The 27750-nt window shown below is 46.9% G+C and overlaps 1 long non-coding RNA gene across 1 annotated transcript in view; it reads left to right on the top strand.

Annotated features, from left to right (window-relative positions):
• Positions 1-27750, top strand: part of LOC144753906 (uncharacterized) — a 468864-nt gene that overhangs the window by 100784 nt on the left and 340330 nt on the right. The gene's annotated exons all lie outside the window — the stretch shown is intronic.

Genomic DNA, 27750 nt, shown 5'->3' with positions numbered 1-27750 from the left:
TGACAGAGAGACGACCAGCTGTGTGTCGTCGGCGTACGATACCAGTTGGATGCCATACCTTTCCACAATAGTGGCTACAGGGGAGGCGTAAAGGTTAAACAGGGTGGGGCTAAGGGCAGAGCCCTGGGGAACCCCCTGATCGAGATTGAACACACGAGAGTAGTGTTCTCCCTGTCTAACCTGAAAGCCCCTGTCTGTCAGGAAGGACTGCATCCAACTGAGTGCCGCCCCAATTACTCCGCCATTGTTAAGACACTGTAGCAAGGTGGAATGTGCTAAAGTGTCAAATGCGGCACTTAGGTCAAGTAAAATGAGAGCCATGGTATGTCCCTCATCTACCCCTTGCCTAATGGTCTCGGTGGCCAGGAGCATCGCAGACTCCGTAGAGTGACGTGCGCGAAATCCAAACTGGGTAGGATGAAGAAGGTTGGCTTCCTCCACAAAAGTCATAAGTTGGAGATTGGCCACCTTCTCTGCCACTTTGGCCATGTAGGGAAGAAGGGAAATAGGCCGGAGATTATCCAGCCTGTCCCAACTGAGGTTAGGTTTCTTTTGGAGCGGAAGCACAATCGCTTGCTTCCACTTTTTGGGTACGGTGCCGGTCTTGAAAGAAAGATCCAGAACATCTCTGAAGTAAGGCTCAAGAATTTCCATACTCCCTCCAAGAAGTTTCGGTGAGGACGGATCACTGTGGGACCCTGACTTAATAGAGCGGCAGATCTGCTGAAGCTCATTGGAGGGTGGAATGATAAAGTTACCTAGCCTATTTGCGCCCTCATCTAGTGGTGAGTTTTCACTAAACTCTGTTGCCTTCTCCTTTCCTCCTGTGAAAGCGGAGTAGATAGTGGCCACTTTGTCAAAGAAGTAGGTGGCAATGCGGTTACAGGACTCCACTGAGACCAAGGAAGGATCAACAGATGAGCTGCATAAAGAAATTTCTTTATAGATTTTAAATAGCTCCTTAGTGGAGTTATGAGCTTCTCCAATCCTGCCTGAGAAATAGTTGGTTTTGGCGCGCCTGATCAGGTTATGATATTCCCTGCGTTTGCCTTTATATCTCAATTTGACTTGATCAAGATAGGCCACCCTCCATTGCCTTTCTAATCGCTTACATTCAGTTTTAGCTAGGCGAAGTTCAGTATTAAACCAAGGGGCAGATTTGTGCGGTCTACTCCACGGTTTCTTATGGCAGAGAGGGGCTATGTTATCCAGGGCATTAATAATGTGCTCATCAAGTCTATCGGATGCTGTAGCAGCATCCTCCCCTCCTGGTCTGCCACCGTTGGTGAGGGCAGAATCGAACCTAGCTTTGGAGAACGCCGTCCATTTGCGACTCAGATATTTAGTGCTGGAAAACTTTTGGGCATTGCCGGCGGGGATGGTTATTATAAAAGGTACTAGGAAGTGGTCTGACCAGGGGACAGGAACTGGAGACTGAACTTCTACACCTGCCCAGTTGGAAAAAATGGGATCCAACAAGTGGCCTTTTTGGTGAGTAGGGGCTTTAGATCCAATGGATAATTGGAGGGATTGAAGTTGCTGGAAGAAGTCAGTAATTCCTTTGTCTGCTAGATTGTCCAAATAGATGTTAAGATCACCCAGAAGCAGAAACTTATGCCTACGCAGGGCCGTCTCCGTAATGCCTTCAGTCAGGCTGAAGATGAACTGGGTAGAGGGGCCCGGTGGACGATATATCAGTAGGCCATTCAGCGTATTCCCCGTGTTAACTTTAATGGAGAAAGCTCCTGTCTCGCTATCAGCGATAGCGAGAGGTTCGAGTTGGCAGCTCAATGGCTGTTTAGATATTATCCCTATCCCCTCACCTCTACCTATGGGTCTGTTCAAATGAACCAGAGTGTAGTTGGCAGGAAGAGAGGCAACTATGTCTGGCTCTGAGTTGGAATCGAGCCAGGTCTCCGTGAGAAACAGTAGGTCGAGTTTCATGTCTGAAAGCAGGTCGTAAATATCAAGACTGTGTTTCTTCATGGATCTGGTGTTGAGTAGCCCACACGTAAGCTTAGTATGTTCAGCCCTGGCAGGAGGTTTAATCTGCCAGTTGTACTGACACACCTTACAGCTGATGGTGTCTTCCACGTTCAAACTGTGGAGACATGCTTTGGCATAGTCGGGACATAGATCATGGAGTTGTTGAGCGCTCCAGCATATTAAAGTCCCATTTTGGCCAGGGGTCATAGCCCCTGTCCCCGGCCGGCCGCGGACGGGCGCAGACGGGCTTGCCTTTGGCGGGCCGCCGAAGCGCCCGCTGCGCCCGTCCGCTGCGCCTCCGGTGTAGTAGCTCCATTTTGTACTGGCGCGGGCGTGAGGTGGGGAGGGGCTTAGCACTAATCTGCTATCCCTCACCTTGCTCCTCACCCAAGATGGCGCGACCCTAAACAGCGATCACTCGGCTGGAAGAGGGAGGTCCTGGCAAGACTCACGATCAAAGTGGGCGGACCTGAGTCTGCAGCAAGGGAGGAAACACGCTATGTCTAGCGATAGCAGCAAGTGAGTTAAAAGGTTTTTAAAAGCAATTTCGGCGCTACATAGAGAAACAATATTGGTAAAGTTTAACTCAAAATACACAGATTACAGGAAACGATCTCGCACAGTAAGTCCCGGCTTTTCGCCTCAGGACATGAGCAAACACATACCTCTCACAATAGTACTCATTGGGGGGGCATGGGCTGTGGGGCTTTTGTACTGGCGTGGGCGTGAGGTGGGGAGGGGCTTAGCACTAATCTGCTATCCCTCACCTTGCTCCTCACCCAAGATGGCGCGACCCTAACCAGCGCTTACTCGGCTGGAAGAGGGAGGTCCTGGCAAGACTCACGATCAAAGTGGGCGGACCGGAGTCTGCAGCAAGGGAGGAAACACGCTATGTCTAGCGATGGCAGCAAGTGAGTTAAAAGGTTTTTAAAAGCAATTTCGGCGCTACATAGAGAAACAATATTGGTAAAGTTTAACTCAAAATACACAGATTACAGCAAACGGTTCGCACAGCAAGTCCCGACTTTTCGCCTCAGGACATGATCAAACACATACCTCTCACAATAGTACTAAGGTCGACTAAGGTCGCTGTATTGCCAGCCGTCCCCGCCTCACCGTGGACCGGAGAGATCGACAGCACACAGAGTAGGCACTGCCAGAGAGTCCCCAAGATGGCCGGCAATGTCACCAGGCCTCTGACCTTCCTCTGACTTCTGCGTCGCTAGTCGCTGCAGGACATAATGCCGCCCCTCTGCATGTGCCCCAGGTCTCAGTGGTCAGCGTCCACTTCCAGGACGGTAAGTTCAGCACCCCAGCTCCACTTTAATGGCCTATAATGGTGGTGGACCTCCGGAGCTCCCCAGAGACACGTCTCACCTTATCGCCAGCAAGACCACGCCCCCTAAACTGGTTTAACTTTTATAACGCAATGTAATTTTTAAAATAAGTCATCATGTCTATACTTGACTACATTACATAAAATATTGGAATCTGAAGGGGTCATATTTAGTATTCCCACTGCAGCCAGAGCTACATTAGGGAAAGTGTTGGCCTCTTGTGGAGGAGTTATTTACTTAGTGACATTGGCTAAGGCTTTTCTTAGTCCAGCTGGTCATGATGGAACCTCCCCAACGGCCCCCCTTCCAAATGAACAGGCCCATACATTGGCCCTTTCATGCTGGCCCATCTAGCAGTGCCAGAGTGCTTAACAAGCCAGTCCAACATTGTTTGATAAAGGAATCTTGGCTGCTCGTCTTGTGTTCTCGAGAAATAACATGGCCAGCGGCTTTTAACATTATTTTAGAGACTGCTTTTGGATATGGAGAAGCAGTAATTTCAAACCTAACTCATACATTAAGTTAAATAAGAGGTGAGGGTTCTGAAGCCATGGGTTTTACGGACTGTGGTGTGTAAAACGTGTTGTAAGTGGCTTCCCGCCGTTCTTCCTGGCTTGTGCAGGCTGCAGCTCTGCAGGCGTCGAAGGGTCGATTTCCAACTCTACTTCTTCACTTGCATCTGCCGCAGGTTTCCATGGCAACAACCTACCTGCCTTTATTTCAGCATTTCATTTTTTTCCCAAACCAGCTAGATACTTCATTTTAATTTGCCACGTCATCTTTTTCCAGGGACTACAATTTTATGCGAATCATTCACAGGGGGCCTCATAAAGCAAATTGCCCGGAATACGCACACAGAAACATAGACTTGCATGCACCCAAGCACGCCGACATACACACGTAAACAGAAATTGAAACACACACCAGCAGTAACATGCTTTCACGCAGAGGCCGAGTTCTTCTCACACTTCTCTCACTTTTACAAGGACGCTGTCTTACACGCACCTGCACAACCTCACATAATGCAAACATAAATGCAGAAATAAAAAGGAACACCGGCACCAGGGCACTCACACATAATCAACAAACACTCTGAATTAGTCTGAGACTGCTCACGTTTACATGTTTTCTCTTCCACGTACGAACATAGTGCCTTGTAAAGTAAGACCATCCGTGCCCAAGCGCCCTAATGACCTGATGCAATTAAGTCTACACCTCTTCCCTGTCTCATTAAATTTGTCATGCTGGACAGGTGCAAATTGTTCAGCAAAAAACAGGACTTTTAGATTTTGGTGCAGAAAACACCAAAATCTGCACGATATTCGCCATTTTTTTGGACCAAATAAGCAACCATTTCGAATTAAGAACACCTCGGTATTGGAGTTGATGGGCTGCGAGCATGATCTCTTCACCCACCAAGGCAATCATAATCAGGATTATCAGGCCAATATACAAACACGTGGAAAAAACACCCAATGACATACAGATATACATACGAGCACACACTCTTAATCATTCTCACACTATTCTCACATTGGCAAGTGTTTTGTCTTTAACATATACACACCTACGTGCATCGACACACACACTACTCACAATGTTCCATTAAAGTGCCAAAGGCTTCCATGGTGCACCATGGTACCTAAAGGCAATAGCACTTGCTGAGCATGGCATCAAGATAAGTGGTGGAACCACCATCCATCATATATGGAATTTGTCAGAATAATAGTGTCTGCACACATGGAAACAGTGGGAAGACAAAACAAGGAAGAATAAGTCTTAGGCTGAACAGAAACGAGGAAAAGGGGAGATGGAACTCACAGGCAACAAAGGCCACCTAGTGTAAGCAACATTAGCATGGCAAGCCCTTTTATGCTACAAAAACAAGTGATAGATAATGTTAGGTATTCTCTCAAACACAGCAGATCATCTAGAACTTCAAAATCTAAGGAATGCTGTTAGGATGGGAAAGGTCCCTGCAAGGCTCGGTAGAGGTTGAATTCCTGGACTGACTTCCTCCATAGCAAGACTCTGGCTGTTTGTTCATGTTTTAAGGTATCACGGCAAACGACAATCCTGCATGTATGAGCTTGATGAAAAATCAGTTGCGACCAAATGCTGGCCTCTGTGGTCTGGAGGAATACACGTTGTGCACCCACCCCTTATGACTGTGCCACGCTGACCCCAATTCAAGAGCACTCATTGAAGCCTGAGACTCACCTATCGAGTTCAGGGGCGTAGCTAGAGCTTGTGGCGCCCGGGGCTATCCCTCAGATTGCCGCCCCTGACATCCGTAGCCCTGTGAGTGTGTGAGCTTAAGTCTCGACTCGAATTTTTACTCTCCCCTCACTGTCAAATTTCGGGCACAAATGCTTCTCACATGTACCATTGGAATGCTAGTTTTACATTGGTCTATTAACTAGTGGAAGTAAGTGTTAAGTATCTGAACTTGCAGTTGTACAGGGCTGCGCTCAGCACCCCGGGGCCACTCGCTTAATTTTACTGGTGTGATTTTTTAAAATACTTTCAAACATATTTGTCATCCTGCCTGACAGTGACCGCTATGGGTGTCTCACAGGCTATCCCGAGGCTTGCCCAGCAATCATGCTATCACGCACATGCTCACTGTGGCGGCTAGAGTCCGTGAGTCAGCTGACTAATGAATTTATTTTACGAGCCTGAGGCAATTGAAATTTGTGTTAGGGCCTCTCACACCCTGTTATAGTCTGGGCCCAGGTCCCATGTGGGACAGAGAGAGCAGCATGGAGTTTAGTGATACTTCTCTCCTGGTTTATAATTTGAGCTCTCTCCAAACAGCCGCAATGCCACATGTTCACAGACCGGTGCTCTCATCAGCGTGCGTTGTGACTGTCACTGGAGACAGACTACTTTTGTACTTACCTGTGTGAATCTGAAGATGGGGTGTTGGATTTAGGGGTCTTTCAACATCTTCCGTGCTGCAGGCTTTAAACAGCAATGCAGGGTGGACTGAATACCTGACTGAAAACCAAGCTGCTTATGTGCCATCGGCATAAAAAAAATGCCAATCCTTGCTTGAAGTGGTGTCTGGTGTATTTACACTTGGTGTATAACTTGTCACTTGCTGTGCAACACTAGAAATATTGATGCCAGGACATCAAGGCAGGCTCTGGTGATGCTCATGCCACTGCAACTCTGAATGCCTCATGTGCACCCAGCAATACTCCTTCTACATTAGTGGGATCCTGTAAAGATCTGTGTTCTCTACTAAACTGTTGTCTTGTATTGACAGTGACTCTTATTGCACAGCTTCGCTCACGCGGTACTACAGCCTAACCGCAGGTCCTTGCTCTTTTTGGTATTAATTTTTAGCGGAGCCATGTGACCTGCTTTCTAGAGGTCCATAGCTGTCATTTTAATTATAGTCAGCTGCAGCAGGCGTTTGCAGCAGTTTTAGATCTACGAGTTTTTCTTTGCTCAAATGTGTCAAATGTCTGATATTTATGTTTCCTCATCTTCATTGCTTGATTTTTGCTCGCAAGAATGTGTCAAATGTCACTCATAATGACACTGAAATTATGAACATGTCACACATAGCATTCTGAAACTTTGGCAGATGTCATCATGTCATTTGCTGACTGCCTAACTTGGTTAGTCTCCCCCACTTCTTTTTATAGGACATGTACCCACTGCCCTGCCACTCACCAAAGATCCTTTCTTCCCCTCGTGACAACTGTTTAGCTCTTACCTTCCTCAGGCTCCAGTACGCCACAGTGGTGGCAAGGTCTCTATCGAAGGGGTTGGTTCTTCTGTAGTCTGCAGCAAATCGCCCAGCACTACCACTGCCCCAGACTCGACTCATAACTGCCAAGATTTCAGATTGCTATGTGTGACATTTTCATAATTTTACTGTAATTATGAGTGACATTTCAATGACTATGAGTGACAGTTTCTCCCAAGCAAAATCAAGCAATGAAGGCGAGAGAAACATTTAAATATCAGAAATTACTCCCATTTGAGCAAAGAGAAACTCTACAAACTGCAAAACACCAGAAAGGAAGGGAACTTAGATGCGCCATCAGCAGTGGAGAGAAGCAGCGCCACATCTTACGAACATGGTACTAAGGGGCAAATTCACATGCCGAAATGTGGCATTAAACAAACATTGCTAATGCCTCGCTCCGCCATTCTGAAAATGCAGGGATGCACCGTATTTCCCCTGGCACTGGTGCTAAATCTAGCTGCCTAGCGCCAACACAGGCAAACTTGAACCATTGTGCAAGGGTGTCTATGTTGGTGGGAATGTCTGTTTATGTGCAGGAAGGTGTCCCTTCCTACACATAAACAAATCGTGATTTGTAACTTCATTAGGCAGCACACATAGAAGTTGCGAATTGTCTTTTTCTTTAAATGATTCATGGTGTTTTGCTGTTTCTATGTGTGCTCCAACTATTTGTGCTTTCTGAAGACCATGTTTATGCTACTGTCAGGAAAATCAACAGTAAAAACCGTCCCACAAGACAATAAAACAGGACACAAACATAAAAAAACAGCCCACATATGGACCAATCAGAGCAGCCCATTGGGCACTGCCAGATTGCCCTATAGGCAGGGCCACTGAAATTGTGCTATTGTGCGGCCACAGCAACTTTTTCACAATTTTAGATTTGCCATGTTTGCCACACAGTCCATCATCTTCCGCATAATCTGCAGATTTTAACAAAATTTGTTTCTTGTTTAAATTTTTCAAAAGCTACTAAAAATGTTGCGCGTAGTGAAAGGCCCTTTACAAAGCAGGCGCGCCCACCTTTCTATTGCTTATTGCTATATTCGGATAGTAAACTGGTACTAATGGGGTGCAACTAATGCCTAGACAGCGTTACCAATTTTAAAAACTAAAGAAGTAATGAAGTAATACTATTACAAAATGTGCCGCATAATGCTGTATAATTTGCTTTGCCGCAGAATTTAGTCAACCGTGCCACATAGTTTGGCCCTCTCCTGCCACCCACACAATTTAAGTGGCCCTGCCTATAGGCCAGTCCGATCTTGCAGCTATGAAATAGTGACTCAAATTCTGCCTCGGGTAAAATTGTGTGAATACCCCCCCCCCCCCCCCCGCCCCCCCCCAGCAGGACTGCCCCGCAGCGTATCCCCTCTTCCAAGGCTCCCTCTTGCATGGCCCCCTCTCCCAGTATTCTCTCTTCCAGGGCCCCTGCGTACCCTTAATGAATATGCTGGTGGTAAATTACAAAATTGGCACTGTAGCCAACTGCCCACATTATAAACCCGATTTAGTACACTAAAATGAAAACATGTTGAGCAGCACTTGGGCTTAATGCTTGAAAGTGGAATACAGAAGAATAGGCCCTCGCGGACTCACAGTAGCTGCATGGTACTGACTACAGAGAAGTGTTGGTACTTTAATTACAACTGCACCTCTGCCGAGAAGTGCAGGTACTCTCACTTGCAAAAGAAAGCCCCGAGGGCACTCGGTACCTGCTCATTTAAGCACTGCTTGTGCAGGTACCCCTAGGTGTCTGCCTCGCTGACTGCCCCTCCTCTAGGCGTCTACCAGCACCCAGGACCGAAACTTCCCAGCTCCCTTCACACACACCCACCAGAGTTCCGCTCTTGAGGCAGGATACTTTTCCTCCACCTTCCCGGAGCAGTAGCAGTAGTCCAGAATTGTTACCCCACTAGCAATAGGCTGTTGACACTTACTTCTTGGGCAGAGTCCGGGGGAGTGTGGCGCTGGTGCTCGAAGCATTGCCTTACACACCGTCGCTCAAGGTAGTGGCTGCATGCTCAATTAGGCAGCTACTGCACACTTTGACAATTGCCGGCCGCCTCATAACATTTACCCTCCAGGCTTCAAAGGTGCAAGTTTAATTGCCGCCCGCCTCCGGTGATAGCCGTGCTGACGGCCGCGCAGCCACGCTCACGAGAGGCAGTGCATGACACGTCATTGCTGCCGTGCTGCGCTACATTTCAGCGCGAGGGCTGGCCAATTATGCCCAGGGCCGTCATTGGTAGCGCTTTGGCGCGCTACAAGATTGACGGCCCTGGAGCAGGAATCATGAGTTTGCTGCTACTTTGCTTTCTTTTCACACAGGTGCCGCTGCACAGGCATCCCATGGAGGCGGCCTTTATAATTTATTTGGAGACATCACGGACACTACTGTAGTAACTGACAGTAGTGTCAGCAAGTGTCCAAATAAACTATAAAGGCCGCCGCCATGGTCTGCCAATGCAGCACGGCAGCCGCCCGCACTATAGTGCCGCCTAGGGCGGTCCGCCCCCCCCCCCCCCCATCCCCCTAGCTACGCGAGTGATCGAGTTGAAGGACCTACCTATGTCACCTGACCTTATTTTCACTAACTTCGACAATATCTGAGTCAACAAGCCCACACCAGTTCTCTAGACAGACCACACATTTGTCAAGTTCAGCATCCTCATCCCGCACATGCACCAGTGTTAGATCAGCTCACTGAAACTGGAACAACATCATTGCCAAAGACCGAAACGGTGCACAGACATAATATCGACTCCAAAATATCGTTTGGGGCCCATTGGGGAAAGGGAGTGGGGGGAAGAAAGCACCGACCCGAGGCTCACTGTGGGTGTGATAAAGGCCGCTTTATTGGAAGCAGGTGCATCCTACACAATACCATCCTCGGCCTGTGCCGCACAATCTAAACCTCATAATACGTAATTTCCTGACTCACCCCCACTCCCTCCCCTAACTTATTCCCACAATCCCCAAACAGTAACAATTTGCATAACATAATAACACAGCGTAATTAGCATAACAATTAGCATAACGTCAATTTGCCTCTCCACCTGGCTAAATACTCTATTATGCTTGACCTACCCCCCGATAATCCCAACAGGTTTTCTACTCTTCTCCCATATAATAGGAATAACCGCCCCTACATGCAGGATGCACCCCACCTGCTCCAGCGACATGAGAAACCCCCCCCACCCAATCATAGACCCCCCTTTTGCACCAGCCTCCAACAAAAAACCGCCCAAAACCTATGGAACCCCCCAAACTGCCCCGAACGAACCCCCCCCCCGACAAAGGGGGATGCCTGCCCCTGAGGCCCCCCCCCCCTTTCCACGTCCCAGGGAGGGTGGGCGGGAAAAATGTTGTCCCTCCGCCAAACCCCCCGCCCGCCGGCCGAGACACCACACTCAAAATGGTGTCTCGCCGCGTGGCCAGCCGGATGCCAAACCCCCAGCCCAAAAGAAGCCCAACCAAGCTCCGCCCCCAGCCCAAAAACTACCGGAATAGCCCAACCCGCCCCGTGCGGCGCCAGCTTCACCCCCCCCCCTTTCCCCGGCCCCCAAATTCCCCCGGGCGTGGCAGGCCTCCCTTTGGTCGGCCGCCCCCCCCAGGACCCCCATTGGGGCCCATTGGGGAAAGGGAGTGGGGGGAAGAAAGCACCGACCCGAGGCTCACTGTGGGTGTGATAAAGGCCGCTTTATTGGAAGCAGGTGCATCCTACACAATACCATCCTCGGCCTGTGCCGCACAATCTAAACCTCATAATACGTAATTTCCTGACTCACCCCCACTCCCTCCCCTAACTTATTCCCACAATCCCCAAACAGTAACAATTTGCATAACATAATAACACAGCGTAATTAGCATAACAATTAGCATAACGTCAATTTGCCTCTCCACCTGGCTAAATACGCTATTATGCTTGACCTACCCCCCGATAATCCCAACAGGTTTTCTACTCTTCTCCCATATAATAGGAATAACCGCCACTCGAGGGACGTGCTAACGGTCCTCGACCCCCCCCCCCTAGGACTCCCCACTGACAACCCGGGACGTTCCGCACGGCCAAGCCGGGAGGACCCCCCCTACCTATATGGTGCGCCGCGGACCCCCCCAACACCGCGCTGCCATGTCTATGCCTTCGTACCGCCGGCAGGTCCACCCCTTAACCATGGGGCCCTGCGTTCCGTCCCAACGTACAGGGCCATGTTCTCCATCACCATGTAGAGGGCCATGCCCTTCGCACCCCGGCAGGTCCACCCCCTAACCAATGGGGCCCTGCCCCCCGTCCCCACGTACAGGGCCATGCCCTCGTCACCATATATGGGGCCATGCCCCTCGTACCGCCAGCAGGTCCACCCCCTAACCATGGGGCCCTGCCTTCCGTCCCTACGCACAGGGCCATGCCCTCCATCACCATGTATAGGGCCGTGCCCTTCGTACCGCCGGCAGGTCCACCCCCTAACCAATGGGGCCCTGCCCTCCATCCCAACGTACAGAGCCATGCCCTCCGTCGCCATATAGAGGGCCATGCCCTTCGCACTGCCGGCAGGTCCACCCCCTAACCAATGGGGCCCTGCCCTCCATCCCAACGTACAGGGTCATGCCCTCCGTCACCATGTATAAGGCCATGCCCTTCGCACTGCCGGCAGGTCCACCCCCTAACCAATGGGGCCCTGCCCTCCATCCCAACGTACAGGGTCATGCCCTCCGTCACCATGTATAAGGCCCTGCCCCCGTCGCCAACGTTTAGGGCCATGCCCACCCTCACCAACTGATAGGGCCATGCCCTCCGACACCAATGCCAGGGCCATGCCCTCCGTCACCAATGTATAGGGCCATGTCCTCCATCACCAACTGTATAGGGCCATGCCCTCCATCACCAACTGTATAGGTGCCCAGCCCTCCATCATCCACTGTAGAGGGCCATGCCCCCATACAACGTCACCCGGGGCGTGCTTCCGGTCCACGGAATCGAGCTTTCTACCAAATGTGACCGCACCGACACGGGCCGTACCCTCTCTCTGGCGCCCAGGCCCCACCCTGTCACCACAAGGCCTGGGAAGCCGCCCAGCGCCCGCAGGCAGTCCGCCGAAAACCGGCCGTCCCACCAGAGAGAAGCCCTCCGGATGATGCGTCCCACACCGGAGCCCGTCCGCCCAGAAAAAACCCCTCACCTTCCACTTCAAAAACCCCGCCGTCCGTCGCGACCCCCCTTTTCCTCCGGCGGGCGTGTTCCCTGACCATGGAGTCGAGCTCACTACGGAGAAATGACCGCACTGACACGGGACCGTGCGTCCCCTCCGGCACCCCGGGAGACGTCCTCCATACAGTGCGTCACCCCCCAGAGCCTGTCCACCAGGAAAAAGCCCACTACAAATAACGTACCTCTCACCCACGCACAACCCCCCAACGCCCTTGAACTCCTGCGGCCTAACCAAGCCGCTTACCCCGTTCCCCCTGATCCGCCCGCACCGTCCGCTCGAGCCACCCAACAAACCCGCACCTAGGCCGACACCCCAAATCGTGTCCACACCTCAGTCCCCTTCATAGATCCCAACGCTCTGTACCAAACTACCCCTGCCCTTGCTCCCCCACATAAATCCCCATCTGTGCTAATCTGAAATGGTCTCTCGCCGCGACTACCAGTGTCTCCGCTTATATCACACAAGTAACCCTACCTACAACCAGCCACGACGATTGGCTTTGTCACCAGCTTTTTTTTTTTTTTTTTTTTTTTTGGGATAATATAGATATACTACATGCCTCCCTAACACCATGTCCTTATGGTATGTACTATGGAAAATTGCCGTGGCACCTGTGCGAGTAGTAGTGGCGCAATGGCTAGAGAGCTACTCACGTCATACCTCAGGAAACGGGGTGGAGTCTCAGCCTCAGCCCCACGGCCCAGTGCCTCTGAGCAATCAATCAATCGCCCGTGCCTACCCAATGTAATGAATCTTCCTTTTTTGCTCCGTGAACGCACGTAGCGTGTTACCATATATACCGCACACCAATAAATTACTTCAATACAGCGTACTGCTGCAGAGGTAAGATTCCTTCCCCCTTTGAGAGCTAGGAGACATCTCCACCCCCCCCAGTGTCAAAAACTTCAGCCCGGCCTCCCCCATTCTAACCTGTAGACAGAATGGCCTTTCAGCTTTGAAAACCAAATGGAGTGTTTTAGCACAGGCAGGACATTACACACCGCGGCACCCGTTCTTACCCACACCCCACCCCGCCCAGGGATCGCCCGGGACCCACCATAAGGGTGCCCAATGTGTATGAAAGAAGGGGAACAGGCCCGACAAGTGACTGCACTTGTCCGGAACACACGCCGAATTAGCAAACCGTGCTCATCCCCTACACTGCAGCCTTGGGTTCCCCTCCCCACGCACCCTCTTATTTATTAACCCTGGTACCCACCGTGCACCTCGCCAGGGCCTTTACTAGTAAGCAAACCTAGCATAACTACATGGCCCTCCAATTACCATTACACTGCCCATATGGAAACCTTCTCCTTGCCACCGATCAGCAGCGGCAGAATACCCACGCATCGAAATCATCAACTCAAAGCCAGGTAAATGACTCTGGCGAAAGCAAACATTGAGTGAAACCCCTTGACAACAGGGGCAAGTCCTACAGGGCCCAAGTGGTTGAAGAATCCTGCAGCACCCCCAACGGTATTGCTGTGTAAAGTTGCCTCCGCATTATCCTAACCCAGGTTTTCCCAACCAAAGGACTAGCTCCCCATGAACTCTCAAAAATGTTCCCCATAGATTTGATGATTCCCTGTAATAAACTACAAATCTTGTGTGGTATCCCCCCAGCTTGTCGCCGTCCTTTTCCGAACCCGTATTGGTTGCCCGTGGCCAAATGCCCATGGTTGCCATTGAAACAATGTAAACTAGTTAGTCACCCAATTGGCACATAACATTCCCTATGAAATCCCTAGTACCTGGACCCCCCTGAAACCAGGGCCTGCCAAGTAGTACTACCAGTGCTGCAACACTCATTATGCCACCCCCTAAAATAGTCTATTTAAAACATGTCTCCCTGGTTACCCTGCCGCCTGAGTGAGCCGGTATAATGGTTTCCAGGCCCGGCAAAAGAAACCTGTCTCCCAAGCATGAATCTTCCTGGAAAAACCGTCAATTCACTCTCTAGGTAGTCTTAAAAACCCGTAATAGACCATATCACAAAGTGCATGATAAGCGCCATCAAGCATATTCAATCCCCACCAAGCACTGTATGAATATGCCCATGCGCCATAATGAACGCACCTCCTAGCAAAACCTTCCACTTTCCCTGGTGGCAAACCTCCCCCCTGTATCGCCCATTCCTCCCGTCTCTCCCCCTTGAAGAATTTGATTAAATAAACATTTTCCTCTGCTCTGCTATGTAGCGCGGGCCCCCTCCCAAAGGCGCCAGAGCGCCTCACAAACGAGACAGACTTGAAACAGCTATGTAGCGCGGGCCCCCTCCCTAAGGCGCCAGAGCGCCTCACAAACGAGACAGACTTGAAACATAATGAGAAATAATACAAAAGAACAATCCACAGCAGACGTCACGTTACCTTCGGCAATAGCGACAATTGTGAGCAAACAAAATACCTGAAGCAGTAAATATTGCGAGCAACCAAAATCCATGAGGTGACACATACCGAAAAACATTACATAAAGCCATAGTGACAATCACGAGCCAACAAGATACCTGAGACCCTAAACATCGTGAGCAACCAGATCCATGAGGTGAAACATAATGAGAAACCAACCCAAAGAACCCACTACCCTGCAGACGTCACGTTACCTGAGGCCATCGTGCCCAAACAAAATATATGAGGCAGTAAAACCCAAATCCATGAGGTAGTAAATTAATATTGACAAGTGTGAGCAACCAAAATTACCTGAGGTGTAGGGTGAATTTTAGCGCCTAAAACTGGGGCATTGTATACACATAGAAGAAGGACTACAATTTTTCCGAAGCGATGAGCGCGCTCTTTGCAGTGAACCACAGAAAAGGCAGTAATGACATACCCAAAATGTAATACGTAAGCCCAGTAGCATGCCTGTTAATTAAATCGCTTTCTTGATACCACTGCTAACTATCCCTGCTTTGGAAACATAAAGAACTCCTCCCACCGTTTTCAGTCGACCCTCTCCACAACGGGGACATGAGCTAAGCGCCCCGTATGAAAATTGACAAATAGCCCATCGTGCATTTCTAAGAGAAAAGAACGTATAAACTGAGGAATAACATTGCCATACGCACTAGACACTCAGGCCCCAGAACAAGCGTCTCTGATCCTCTGACCTCAAAACGAAACACCCCGGCGGCCGTAGGGACCCTTCGGGTATGTGCAGCTGGGACTCACCCCGTCCCACGTGGGAGCCGACCGCCCGCACCAGGCAGAGCCGGCCCGTCCGCTCGACCGCGAGGAGCCGCATGCTGCTCACCCGAGCTCCCTTACATCCAGCGACGCCACGCCTGAACTGTCCATTGTATCCCGCCTTCAGGAAATCCTTTTTGCCACACCGCAATACGTCCAACACGGTAGCAAGGAAAAGTCCACACATTTTAACTCCATCCAGAAGATTGTCCAAAATATGTTGTCCCTCCGCCAAGTCCACACATTTTAGTCAGTTTGTCAAAAATGCCAAACCCCCCGCCCAAAAATGTTGTCCCTCCGCCAAACCCCCCGCCCGCCGGCCGAGACACCACACTCAAAATGGTGTCTCGCCGCGTGGCCAGCCGGATGCCAAACCCCCAGCCCAAAAGAAGCCCAGCCAAGCTCCGCCCCCAGCCCAAAAACTACCGGAATAGCCCAACCCGCCCCGTGCGGCGCCAGCTCCACCCCCCCCCTTTCCCCGGCCCCCAAATTCCCCCGGGCGTGGCAGGCCTCCCTTTGGTCGGCCGCCCCCCCCAGGACCCCCATTGGACAGAATATCGAGTTTGAAATATCGTTTGGACAAAATATCGACAGAACAGAATATAGACAGCCAAAATATCGTTTTTAAGGTAAGTGAAGTAATATCGACTGTAAATAATATAGAAAGTGAAAATATCCAAGTATATAATCTAGATAATAAAAAATATCGTTTTTTAAATAATATTTAATTATTTATAGTGTTTTTTCATGTTATAATATGTGTTAAAAGTGTCATTTTATGTTATAATTATTTTTAATTAATGATTTTTTTAAAATTATTGTGTATTTTATTCTGTTGCGGGTTGTGGGTTTATAGGGGAATAGGGTGGGAAGTAATTTAATTATAATTAATTAAATATGTAAATTTATTAATTGGTAGTAATATTTAATTAATTGGTAATTAAATAATATTTGTTAATTATTTCAAATTTAATTGGTAATTAATTTAATTTAATTGATTAATTGCTAATTATGTAAATTAAAATAATTTATTTCCTGTAGCGGGTTGTGGGTTTATAGGGGAATAGGGTGGGAAGTAATTTAATTATAATTAATTAAATATGTAAATGCATTAATTGGTAGTAATATTTAATTAATTGGTAATTAAATAATATTTGTTAATTATTTAAAATTTAATTGGTAATTAATTTAATTTAATTGATTAATTGCTAATTGTGTAAATTTAAATAATGTATTTCCTGTAGCGGGTTGTGGGTTTATAGGGGAATAGGGTGGGAAGTAATTTAATTATAATTAATTAAATATGTAAATTTAATAATTGGTAGTAATATTTAATTAATTGTTAATTAAAAAATATTTGTTAATTAATTAAAATGTAATTGGTAATTAATTTAATTTAATTGATTAATTGCTAATTATGTTAAATTAAATTATTTATTTCCTGTAGCGGGTTGTGGGTTTATAGGGGAATAGAGTGGGAAGTAATTTAATAATAATTAATGAAATAATAACATTTATTTAATTGTATTTAATATAAAATAATTGTAAATTAATTTTTAATTATCAAATAAATAATTGGTAATTAGTTATAAATTAGTGTTAATAGGTAACTAATTGAAATATTTATAGTTAATTAGTAATTTTAATATATTAATTATTATGTTATATTAAATAGTTAATCATTTTTAAATAAATTTATATTGATATTATTTTGTAATTTATTTATTAATATATGAAGTATTTACTTTCTCTAATGTTGCACCCACTAGAGTGGGAATAGTAATTTTAACCCTTACGCTATCCAACGCTTTCCCTACTCTTGCACCCACTGGAGTGGGAATAGTCATTTTAACCCCTACGCTATCCAACGCTTTCCCTACTGTTGCGGGAAACATCCTTTACAACGCAACTTTTACAACGCACTACCATTACAACGAAACTTTTACAACGCAAAAACTATTACAACGCATGTTTTTACAACGCATGTTTTTACAACGCAGATACCTTTACAACGCATACCATTACAACGTAAGTATTGGTAAGTATATAATAATTTTTTTAATGTACATTTTTGTAATTATTGGGTAAAGGGGTATTTTTAGGGTTCAGGGTCAGTTTTTAGTTTTTGGGTAAAGGGGTATTTTTAGGGTTCAGGGTCAGTTTTTAGTTTTTGGGTAAAGGGGTATTTTTAGGGTTCAGGGTCAGTTTTTAGTTTTTGGGTAAAGGGTTTTTTTAGGGTTCAGGGTCAGTTTTGTGTTTTTGGGGTACAGGGGTACAGTGTAAAAATAAAGTAAAATTAAATTTACATTAAATTAATTTAATGAAATTAAATTAAATTATATTAAATTAATTTTAAATAATTTAAATTAAAAAAATTATTATATACTTACCAATACTTACGTTGTAATGGTATGCGTTGTAAAGGTATCTGCGTTGTAAAAAAATGCGTTGTAAAAACATGCGTTGTAATAGTTTTTGCGTTGTAAAAATGTCGTTGTAATGGTAGTGCGTTGTAAAAGTTGTGTTGTAACGTCATATATCCACTGTTGCACTCTTTGGAGTGGGAATAGTAATTTTAACCCCTATGCTATCCAACGCTTTCCCTACTGTTGCACCCACTGGAGTGGGAATAGTAATTTTTACTCTTTTGTATTTGTACGTTAATAATATTGGCTATTATTTAATTAAATTTTGTTACTATATATATATATGTTTTAGTAAATATGAATACAAAAATATTATTTTTTTACTTTCATTAATTATTTAATTATTAAAAGTTATTTTAAGTATTGTTAGGTATATTTTAGTAATTAATTTTTTATATTAATGTAATTAAACATTGTTTTTATTAAAGTCGATATTTTTTACAACTATATTTTTGTAAAGGATATTTAAAACTCGATATTTTTGTACTTACCTGTTTGTACATAGAAAGTCGATATTTTGACAGTCTATATTTTGTCAACGATATTCTTGAAGGTCGATATTTTGTCACTCGATATTATTTCAGTGATCCGACTGAAACACCACCTGTAAACCCCACCAACCCAAACACAGCAACAGCCTCTCCACTGTCATCAAGAATTCCAAAATGAGATCACCTCCTGCGCTGAAACAAAGGCCCCCCTCAAACAGTGCAAAACACCAAGATCAAGACCCTAAGCCATTTAGTACATGGAGGAACTCCGACTGATGAAATGCCACTAAAAACAATTGGAGCACAAATGGAGAATGACCCAGGTCAATGCAGACAGGAGCTCATTTAAATCTGCACTTAGACACTACCATCAAATCATCCTGGCCACCAAAGGCATCGCTCTGGCAGATTACATAGATACCAGCCCACACATTGCAAAATATATTACCTCAGCATCTGCTGCCTCCAAATCAATTCCCCCTTCGCAGTGTGATTGAGCAACAGTGTATCTTAATCCTTCAGCAACAAAATCACTGCCATTTACAGCAACTTCAGCCGGCAGCCGGACCTCACAGACCTTGACAAACACTTCCAAAGAACCAATGATAAGCAGATGGTCTGTCATCACCCCAAAAGAAACTGCTGCCACCAAGAAGTCCATCCACTTAGGAGCCCCATCAGACCCCTACCCTACCACACCTATCCCAGAGGATTGAAATCCACCAGCGCCATGCTCACACCCATTCTGAATGCCTCTATCTCTTTCTTGACCTTCGCAGATGCTTGGAAACATTCAACTGTCCTCCCATTAGTGACGAAAGCCTCTGGAGACCCTTCAATGATCACAAACTACCTCTCACTGATCTAACTGCTACCAATCTCCCCCCTCACAACTCATTCTAGTTTCAACCCAACCACAGGACGGAAACGGCCCTCATCGCTGCCATGGATGACATCCGCATGACTCTGGACAGTAAAGACATGGCAGCCCTTATCCATTTGGACCTCTCCACAGTATTTGACACAGTCTCCCACCCCATCCTCATCCAATTCTGACACAGCATCAGAATCCAAGGACACACACTCCGCTGGCTCTGCTTCTTCCAGACTGGAAGGACCCAATCAGTCAGCCTGGCACCGTCCACCTTGGAAGCACGCAACCTCATCTGCGGATTTCCACCAGGATCCTCCCTGATCCTAACCCTCTTGAATGCATACATAATCTCTTTTACCAGCATAATCGTCTCTTACAACCTCAACATCCTCTTTTATGCCAATAGCATGCAACTCATTCTCTCCCTCATGGATAACACGCACAGTACCCAGATCAAGTTCAATGCCTGCATGACTGAAATTGCTCACTCGATAAAGACCAACTATTAAAGCTGAGCACTGACAAGACCGAAATCTTGATCTTTGGGAAGAGCACATCACCATGGGACTTCAACTGGTGGCCAACAGAGCTAGGACTGACAATGCCAAGAATCTTGGGATCATCATCAACAGCAAACTTGCCCATGTCAATGCTGTCACTGCCTCATGCTTCCCCTGAAGATGCTGAGGAAGATTTTTAAATGGCTACCAATAGGCACCCGAAATTACACCACTCACGCTCGATCACAAGCAAGCTGGACTATGGAAATACCCTCTATACCTGAATCAACAAAAAACTCACTAGAAGTCTGCAGACCATTCAGAACTCAGCAGCCAGAACCACTCTCAACCTTTTTTGCCATACTCACATCATAACACACCAGAAGAAGCGCCACTGGCTCCCCATTCACAAACAAGCACAATTCAAACTCCTCACCCACACTTTCAAACAACTACATAACACTGGCCCAGCAAACCTCAACAAACCCATATGCTTTCACAAACCTTCCAGACACCGCCACGTGTACAGACTCCTACTTACACAAATTCCATGAATGCAGAAAGCCAGATCCGGTGGTTGAACCTTCTCCTCTATTGCTTCTAAAGCATGGAACAACCTGCTGGTACATGTAAGAGCACCCCTCACTTCATGAATTCCGCAAAAAGTGGAAGACCTGGCTTTTGGAATACTCCCACAAGGCCCTAGGTTTGGCTAGACTCACACTTGTTCAGCGCCATGATACCATCCAGGCTGATAGGCTGTTAGTGCTCTCTACAAAAAATAAAATAACATAAAAAAACATAGCATAACATAACATACCATACTGTCAGCTGGCTGGGCTCTGGAAAACTGACAGTGGTGGCAGCAGTATGACTCTCATGGGCCTTTAACCTCTACCTGTGCCTGCCCAGGGAGGGGTCTGCCAGTCACTGGCAAGTGTGTCTTAATCTTTATCCTTGGTGGACAAGGATGTTGTATTTCTTCATACATGATTCAGGTATAGTAGGATGAGCATGAAGCATGCACTTGGGATTTTATTGTTGACATAGTGAAATCCATTTTGGATTTCCAATGTGTACGAAGTACATAAGATGGAGGATTGGAAGGAGTCTACCAGTCAGTAATGTAGATTGTAGGACACTCCCCATACAATAGGCTATGTGCTGTTCCAAACTCTAGAGTGCTGAGGGTTGGAGAAGGAGTGTCCTCTTTAAATGTAGGGAAAGGCCTTTATTTTCTTGTTTCACTGTTCCCTGAAAGTGATTTTCCCATACAATCACAAGTAGTTTAGTGGGTAGGCTCCCCATTTCTTGTACTCTTGTTTTGGGTTCCCTGACAGAAGGCTCCCAGATCCAACTCAGTCTGGGAGGAATAAGTAAAAGGCAATACTTCTTCCAAACCAGTCCCAATGCATGATCTGTGTAATATACAATCTTTGTATCCAAACTTAACTAATGTATGATGCAGAAACCACTGGCCACAGTACCAAGATTTCTTTACACCTGAATCCTGGGTTTCACACCATTGGAGGTCTCGAAATTCTTCAGTGCTCCGGGTTGGTGTAGCTGGCTCCCAGCTCCCCTTTACCAGTTTTGGGAACAACAGCCTGTAAGTTCTGCAGCCTGGTAGGACAAGAGCTGCATTGAGCCTGTCTTGAGGGAAGGAGCTGATTGCCAGTTCAGGAGGGATACTGAAAGGAAGAAGCTAACTAGAATAAAACAGGATTGTGAGGAGCCAAGGAAGAAAAAACTGAACTCCGTCAGCACTGGCACCTACACACTAAGAAATTAGCTTATTGAATATATATTATAATATTGCCCTCTTACCTTTTGAGCACAGTATTGCAATATGTAACAGACGTAAACTCCTTTTTTTCCCTCATGTAAAAGCATTGCCTTGACAATTATGTATTTACTTATTTATTTATGTGTTTTTAAAGCACACATTAGCTACTCTAAATAAAGTGTCCTGGCACTGCACATCTGTAAATACCCCGATAAGAAGGAAGGAAGATTCCAATTCACTGCTGGAATACCCATATTTTGAGCAGAAGGAGGGTGGGAGCACACTGCCTCACATCCCAGCACTCATTTTGCCCCAATGCATCATGGTAAATGCAGTGCATGATAATACTTATTTCAGTCATAGCCTTTAATTTTTCACTGTTGTTGGTGCTTTCCACTAAAGTGAGTGTTATTTACCACAATGGTTTGGGGCAAACTGAGTGCTGGGATGTGAGCAAGTGTGCTCCCACCTTCTTTTTGTTTGAAAAGGCTCCCTTGAGATGAAGAGCTGGTGAGCTGGCAAGCTCTGGCTGATGCAACTGCTGCGCCCGGTAAGTGGTACAGAGACCTGAGAAGACTCTGGGCAGCATTTCCAGCACCCCAAAACTATGTGATGCTCTCTACAGAGGAAGGAGTACTATTGTGAAACACGTGTCTAGAGATTCATAGCACTGGCTGCACCTACAACGGTGAAAACTAAAGACTGTCACTGAAGTAAGTGTTATCATGCACTGCATTCATCATGATGTTTTGGGCGAACCGAGTGCTGGGATGTGAGTCAATGGGCTCCCACCCTCTTTTTGTTTGAAAAGGCACCCATATTTCAACAGATCAAAGTTAGGCACAAGACAAATGGATACCAGAAGAAGGTTACAATACTTAGCAGCTAGGTAGGATAAACGAGTGGCTCCACATTTACAACAATGTTTGCAAGGGACACCACAAGGTAAAGATTTGCTGAGTGCAGAGCTTACCCAAAATGATAATGTTTGCAAATTTTATTAAGGTAAGAAGGATCAATTTTGTGCAATGCCTCATGTTTTATTTATTTATTTGTAGAGTTTTATATAGTGCAAACTAGACCCGAAGGCATCAGAGCATTTATTTATTACACAAACATTGGATAGCAGTAGTTATTGGCTTACAAATTAGGTGGGCCAAACAATAGCGGTACATAACGAGACATATGTCGACACGGTTATCAGTAGCTGGCACCATTTTTGAGGTTGAGATAGTACATGAATGACATGTATGGAGAACATTAGGATCAGTAGCTGCTATATTTTTAAGGTGGATACCAGACATATCCCTTCCATTCGACTATACACCACAGCCCATGGTTATTTGTCCTCACTCAGGCCTACTGTCTCGCTATGTAACCCTGTACCAATATACCTATACAATGTAAAGCAATAACTTAATATATATTCTAGAGGTACCCTACAGATACACATATTGTTTTAACAACGCATATTTTAGCAGAGCATATTGGGGAGAGCACACAGACACAATGACAGAGTGCAAGCAAAGAATAGGCGGTATTAGGATCAATAACTGATACATTTTGGAAGAACATGTAGCACAAAAGATGTATAAATAGCATTGTAGCAGTGCACAGATACATGTACATGGTGTTACATGGGGAAAAAGGTGAGAGTACTTTGGGGCAAATAAGAGAACTAAATTGCGGCCTGCCATTGAGTGGAAGGGCAAGGTAGCTCCGGAGAAGCAAGGAGAGAGCCCCATTGGAGGCATGGGGGAGTGGGCCATCGGTGTTTCCCCCGGGACATTGGTGCTGGCCTAGATCTTGGCTTAGTGGATGGCAAAGTGGGCCGTATTTAGGGGTGAGGTTTTAGATGTATGTTGAGGAAATGGTGTTTCAATTTCGACTTGAAGTGGGGGAAGGATTGATTGTCGCGTAAGTCTTGAGGCAGAGCACTCCAGATTCAGGGAGCGGTACCTGAGAAGGAGCTGGATCAGGACTATTCTGTCTTAAATTTTGGTGGGATCAGGAGAAGGCTGTTTGAACTTCGAAGCAGTCTTTTTTGACCGGCTTTACATAGTTATTTGAGAGGTAGAGTTGTTTATCTGTTTGTAGGGCCTTGTGAGTTATGCAAGCAGTTTTGAATATAACTCTTGCCTCTATTGGAAGCCAGCTGTGTTGTTTGAGAGTGGGAGTGATATTGTCCTGGCACCTCTCTCCTGATAGTAGCCTCGCTGCTGCGTGGAGTGTGGCTTTCAGAGGGACTAGGTATGCTTTTGGGGATCCAGTGGATGTAGCAGAGCCATAGTCCAACTTGGGGAGGACGAGGGCTTGCACCACAGTCCTTGGGTCATCGCTGGGTATGAAGAGCTTGACTTTTTTAGGTGCTTCAGTGAGTAGTGGGCACTCTTGGTGGCGGTGTTTATGTGTTCCTTCAGGCTAAGGTGTCTGTTGAGTGTGATTCCCAGGGACTTATCGGAGTCAGAGATGGACAGTATGCAGTTTAGTGCAGTGAGATTGTTAAGCCATTGTACTGAGGGAAGGGTTTTTTCTTTGGGTTGGATCAGGAGGAGTTCAGTTTTGTTGTGGTTGAGATGGAGGTGGTTTCTGGCTACCCAGGATTGAACTATGCGTAGAGTGCTGTTTAGGTGTTGGATGTCACTGACTGATAAAAGTTTCATGTGGAGTTGGGTGTCACCCACCTTGATGTGGTAGACAATTCTAGCTTGCTTCAGATCATTGCAAGAGGTTCCATGTAGAGGGTAAATAAGGCAGGGGATATGGTTGACCATTGTGGGACACATAGTGAGATTGCAGATGCCTCAGAGGTTTCATTGTTGAGCTCGATTAGCTGCAATCGCATGCTTAGGAAAGAGGCAACCATTGGAGGACAGTTCCTTTGATGTCAATTCGCCGAGATCAGCGCCCTCCTGAAGAAACCTACAGCGGACCCCACCGATCTCAAAAACTTCCGCCCCATCTCGCTCCTCCCTTTTCCTGCTAAAGTCATCGAGAAGATCGTCAACAGACAGCTGACCGCCTTCCTCGAGACGAACGGATCCCTCGACCCCTCGCAGTCCGGCTTCAGAGCCAACCACAGCACCGAGACCGCCCTCATCGCAGCCACCGACGACATCCGGACCCTGCTCGACAAGGGGCAAACAGTGGCCCTCATCCTCCTGGACCTCTCCGCTGTGTTCGACACGGTCTGCCACCGCACCCTAGTCCAGCGCCTCAGCAACATCGGTATCCAAGAGAAGGCACTGGAGTGGATCATCTCGTTCCTCGCCGGAAGAACACAAAGAGTCCGCCTCCCCCGTTTCGCTCCGAGGCCACCGAAGTCATCTGCGGCGTCCCGCAAGGATCTTAACTCAGCCCCACCCTCTTCAACATCTACATGAAACCTCTCGCAGCCATCGCACGCCAGCACAACCTCAACATCATCTCTTACGCCGACGACACCCAGCTGATCCTCTCCCTCACCAGAGACCCCGACACCGCCAGAACCTGCCTGCACGAAGGGATGAAAGACGTCGCCGAGTGGATGAAGGACAGCCGCCTGAAACTGAACTCGGACAAGACGGAAGTCCTCATCCTGGGATCTTCACCCTCCGCCTGGGACGACTCCTGGTGGCCCCCAGCCCTGGGCACCGCACCCAAGCCAACCGACCACGCACGCAACCTGGGCTTCATCCTGGACCCCTCCCTCTCGATGACCAGACAAGTCAACGCCGTCTCCTCATCGTGCTTCAACACCCTGCGTATGCTTCGCAAGATCTTCCGCTGGATCCCGACCGAGACCAGGAAGACTGTCACCCAGGCACTCTTCACCAGCCGACTGGACTACGGAAACGCCCTCTACGCCGGAACCACAGCCAAGCTACAGAAAAGACTCCAGCGCATCCAGAACGCCTCCGCCCGACTCATCCTGGATGTCCCCCGACGCAGCCACATCTCCAGCCACCTGAGGAACCTGCACTGGCTCCCCGTCGACAAGAGGATCACGTTCCGGCTCCTCACCCACGCACACAAGTCTCTCCACGACCTGGGCCCCAAGTACCTCAACGACTGCCTGACCTTCTACACGCCCACCCGCCAGCTACGGCCCACCAGCCTCGCCCTCGCAGCCGTACCACGCACCAGAAGAGCCACCGCCGGAGGAAGATCCTTCTCTTACCTGGCTGCCAAGACTTGGAATTCCCTCCCCATCCACCTTCGGCTGACCCAGGACCATCTCGCCTTCAGGAAACAACTCAAGACCTGGCTGTTCGAGCAGTAGCATACCCCTCCCCCCAAGCGCCTTGAGACCCTCCCGGGTGAGTAGTGCGCTATACAAATGGCATGATTGATTGATTGATTGATTGAATTCTCTTCAAGAGGGTGTTTAGGAGGATGTCGTGGTGGACAGTATTAAAAGCAGATGATAGGTTCAAGAGGACTGGGAGACATGCCTGTCCATTGTCAAGTGCTCTGAAGTTATTCAGGTCATTAGGATCAGCGTCGTTTTTTTTTATGAGGGGAGTGACTTGGCCGAGATTGAGGGGGGCCGTCATGGATCCGCTCGTTAGGAGGAATTAATGATTTTGGTCCTTACAGGGGAGATGATTTGGCTGAAAGTTTTTACAAGAGTTGCCAGAAGAGGGTCTGCAATGTTAGATGTAGGCCTCATTTTCTCGAGTATTTTGTGGACTTCTTCATGGACAGGTTAGAATTCCGACCAGGTTTCATTGTTTTTTAGTTGCAGGGAGTTGGAGTTGGAGAGCTGTATTGAGGGGTGGGGTGGCTTTGTTGATGAAGTGTGCGGACAGGTAGTCTTGGGCAGAGAGTCTATATCACCGGGAACATCTATCATGCAAGGTAGGGAGTTGAGAGGCTCAAGAAAGAGTTCAATACTATAGACTTTTTCAGAGAAGAACGATGCATATTCTTCAAATATTTTGTCGAATTGTTGTTTGCATGTTGAGGGAAAGATGATGTTTGTTGCTTGATGATGTTGAATCATTCTTTGGGCCTGTTCTTTGACCGGTCCAGTTGTTGTCTGAAAAAGTAGAATTTCCGTAAGAAGATATGTTTTTTATATCTAAGGCGTTTGGCCCTGAGGATCAAGAGATTGTATTCAAATGTTTGCTATCTACAGGATCTTTCCGCCGAATGTAGTTGATGCCTTTCATTGTTGAGGTCGTTGTTAAACCAAGATCTGAAGGGGTTACTTCTTGACTTCTTAAGTTTCAGCAGTGCAATTGCTTCTATGAGTTCTGTCATTCTTGTGTTGTAGTGATTGGTGAGATCATTGGTGGAGGAGAGGTGAGGTGAGGGCAGGACTTGGGAGTTGACAAGTATTTCTAACTCTTCATGGGGGATTTGGTGAATGTTCCTTACCCAGAGCCTAGGATGATTGGGTTTGAGGCAGGCCTCTAGGTGGAAGCTATTGAGTTGAAAAAGTATTAGATGATGGTCCAGTCGGTTGGAAGGATGGCTCGTAGGGATAGTGTGTCATGCTTGGATATGATTGCGCCGAAGGTAGAGCCCTGATTGTCGGTTTGATCCTTGCAGAGTGAGGTAAGGGTTTGTACTGGGGATCTTTTGTTTTGTTCAGGTGAAAGTTAAGGTCACCTAATATAATGTCAGTATTGTCCTTTAAGGAGGTTAGCTAGATTAGGTCAGGTAGGTCTTCAAGGACTCTAGGGTTTTCACCAGTAGGGTGATAAATGAGATGAAATTTAATGGGGGTGGGTTCTTGTGCGGAAAGCCAAACTCCTAAGTATTATAAGGAGAGGTAGTGTAATCCAAGTAAGAGGTGATCAGTCTGTTATTTACAGACTTCAGCACTTACCAATGTAGTAAAGTGGAAGTTTGATGTAGCATTTGTAAAACAGAAAGCTACTAGCAGTGATCTTATTAACCAGTTTGACCACTAGCATTTAATGTTGGAATTAAGTTCTGAATCTCGAAAACCACACTACCTTATTGAGTAAGGCTTAAACAGTTTGAAATCCCTACCTTGAGGGTCAAGTGCTAACAGGGCATACTTGATACTCAGTTTTGTGCTCAATAGTATGGTACGGCTCAGATCAGTTACTCTCTCAGCCCTGGTACTGCTGAAAAGGTTCCCAAAATTTGTGACAAACTTTGCCATTTTACTAAATTCAGGTGCTATTGAATGCTATTAGCAGTAAATGAATCACATTATTTTGCTTACAGCTTGCCCAT

Source organism: Lissotriton helveticus, chromosome 5_1 (assembly GCF_964261635.1).
Source record: "Lissotriton helveticus chromosome 5_1, aLisHel1.1, whole genome shotgun sequence".
Taxonomy (NCBI): domain Eukaryota; kingdom Metazoa; phylum Chordata; class Amphibia; order Caudata; family Salamandridae; genus Lissotriton; species Lissotriton helveticus.
Note: the sequence above shows the minus strand (reverse complement) of the source record. Positions and strands in the feature narration are given on the sequence as shown.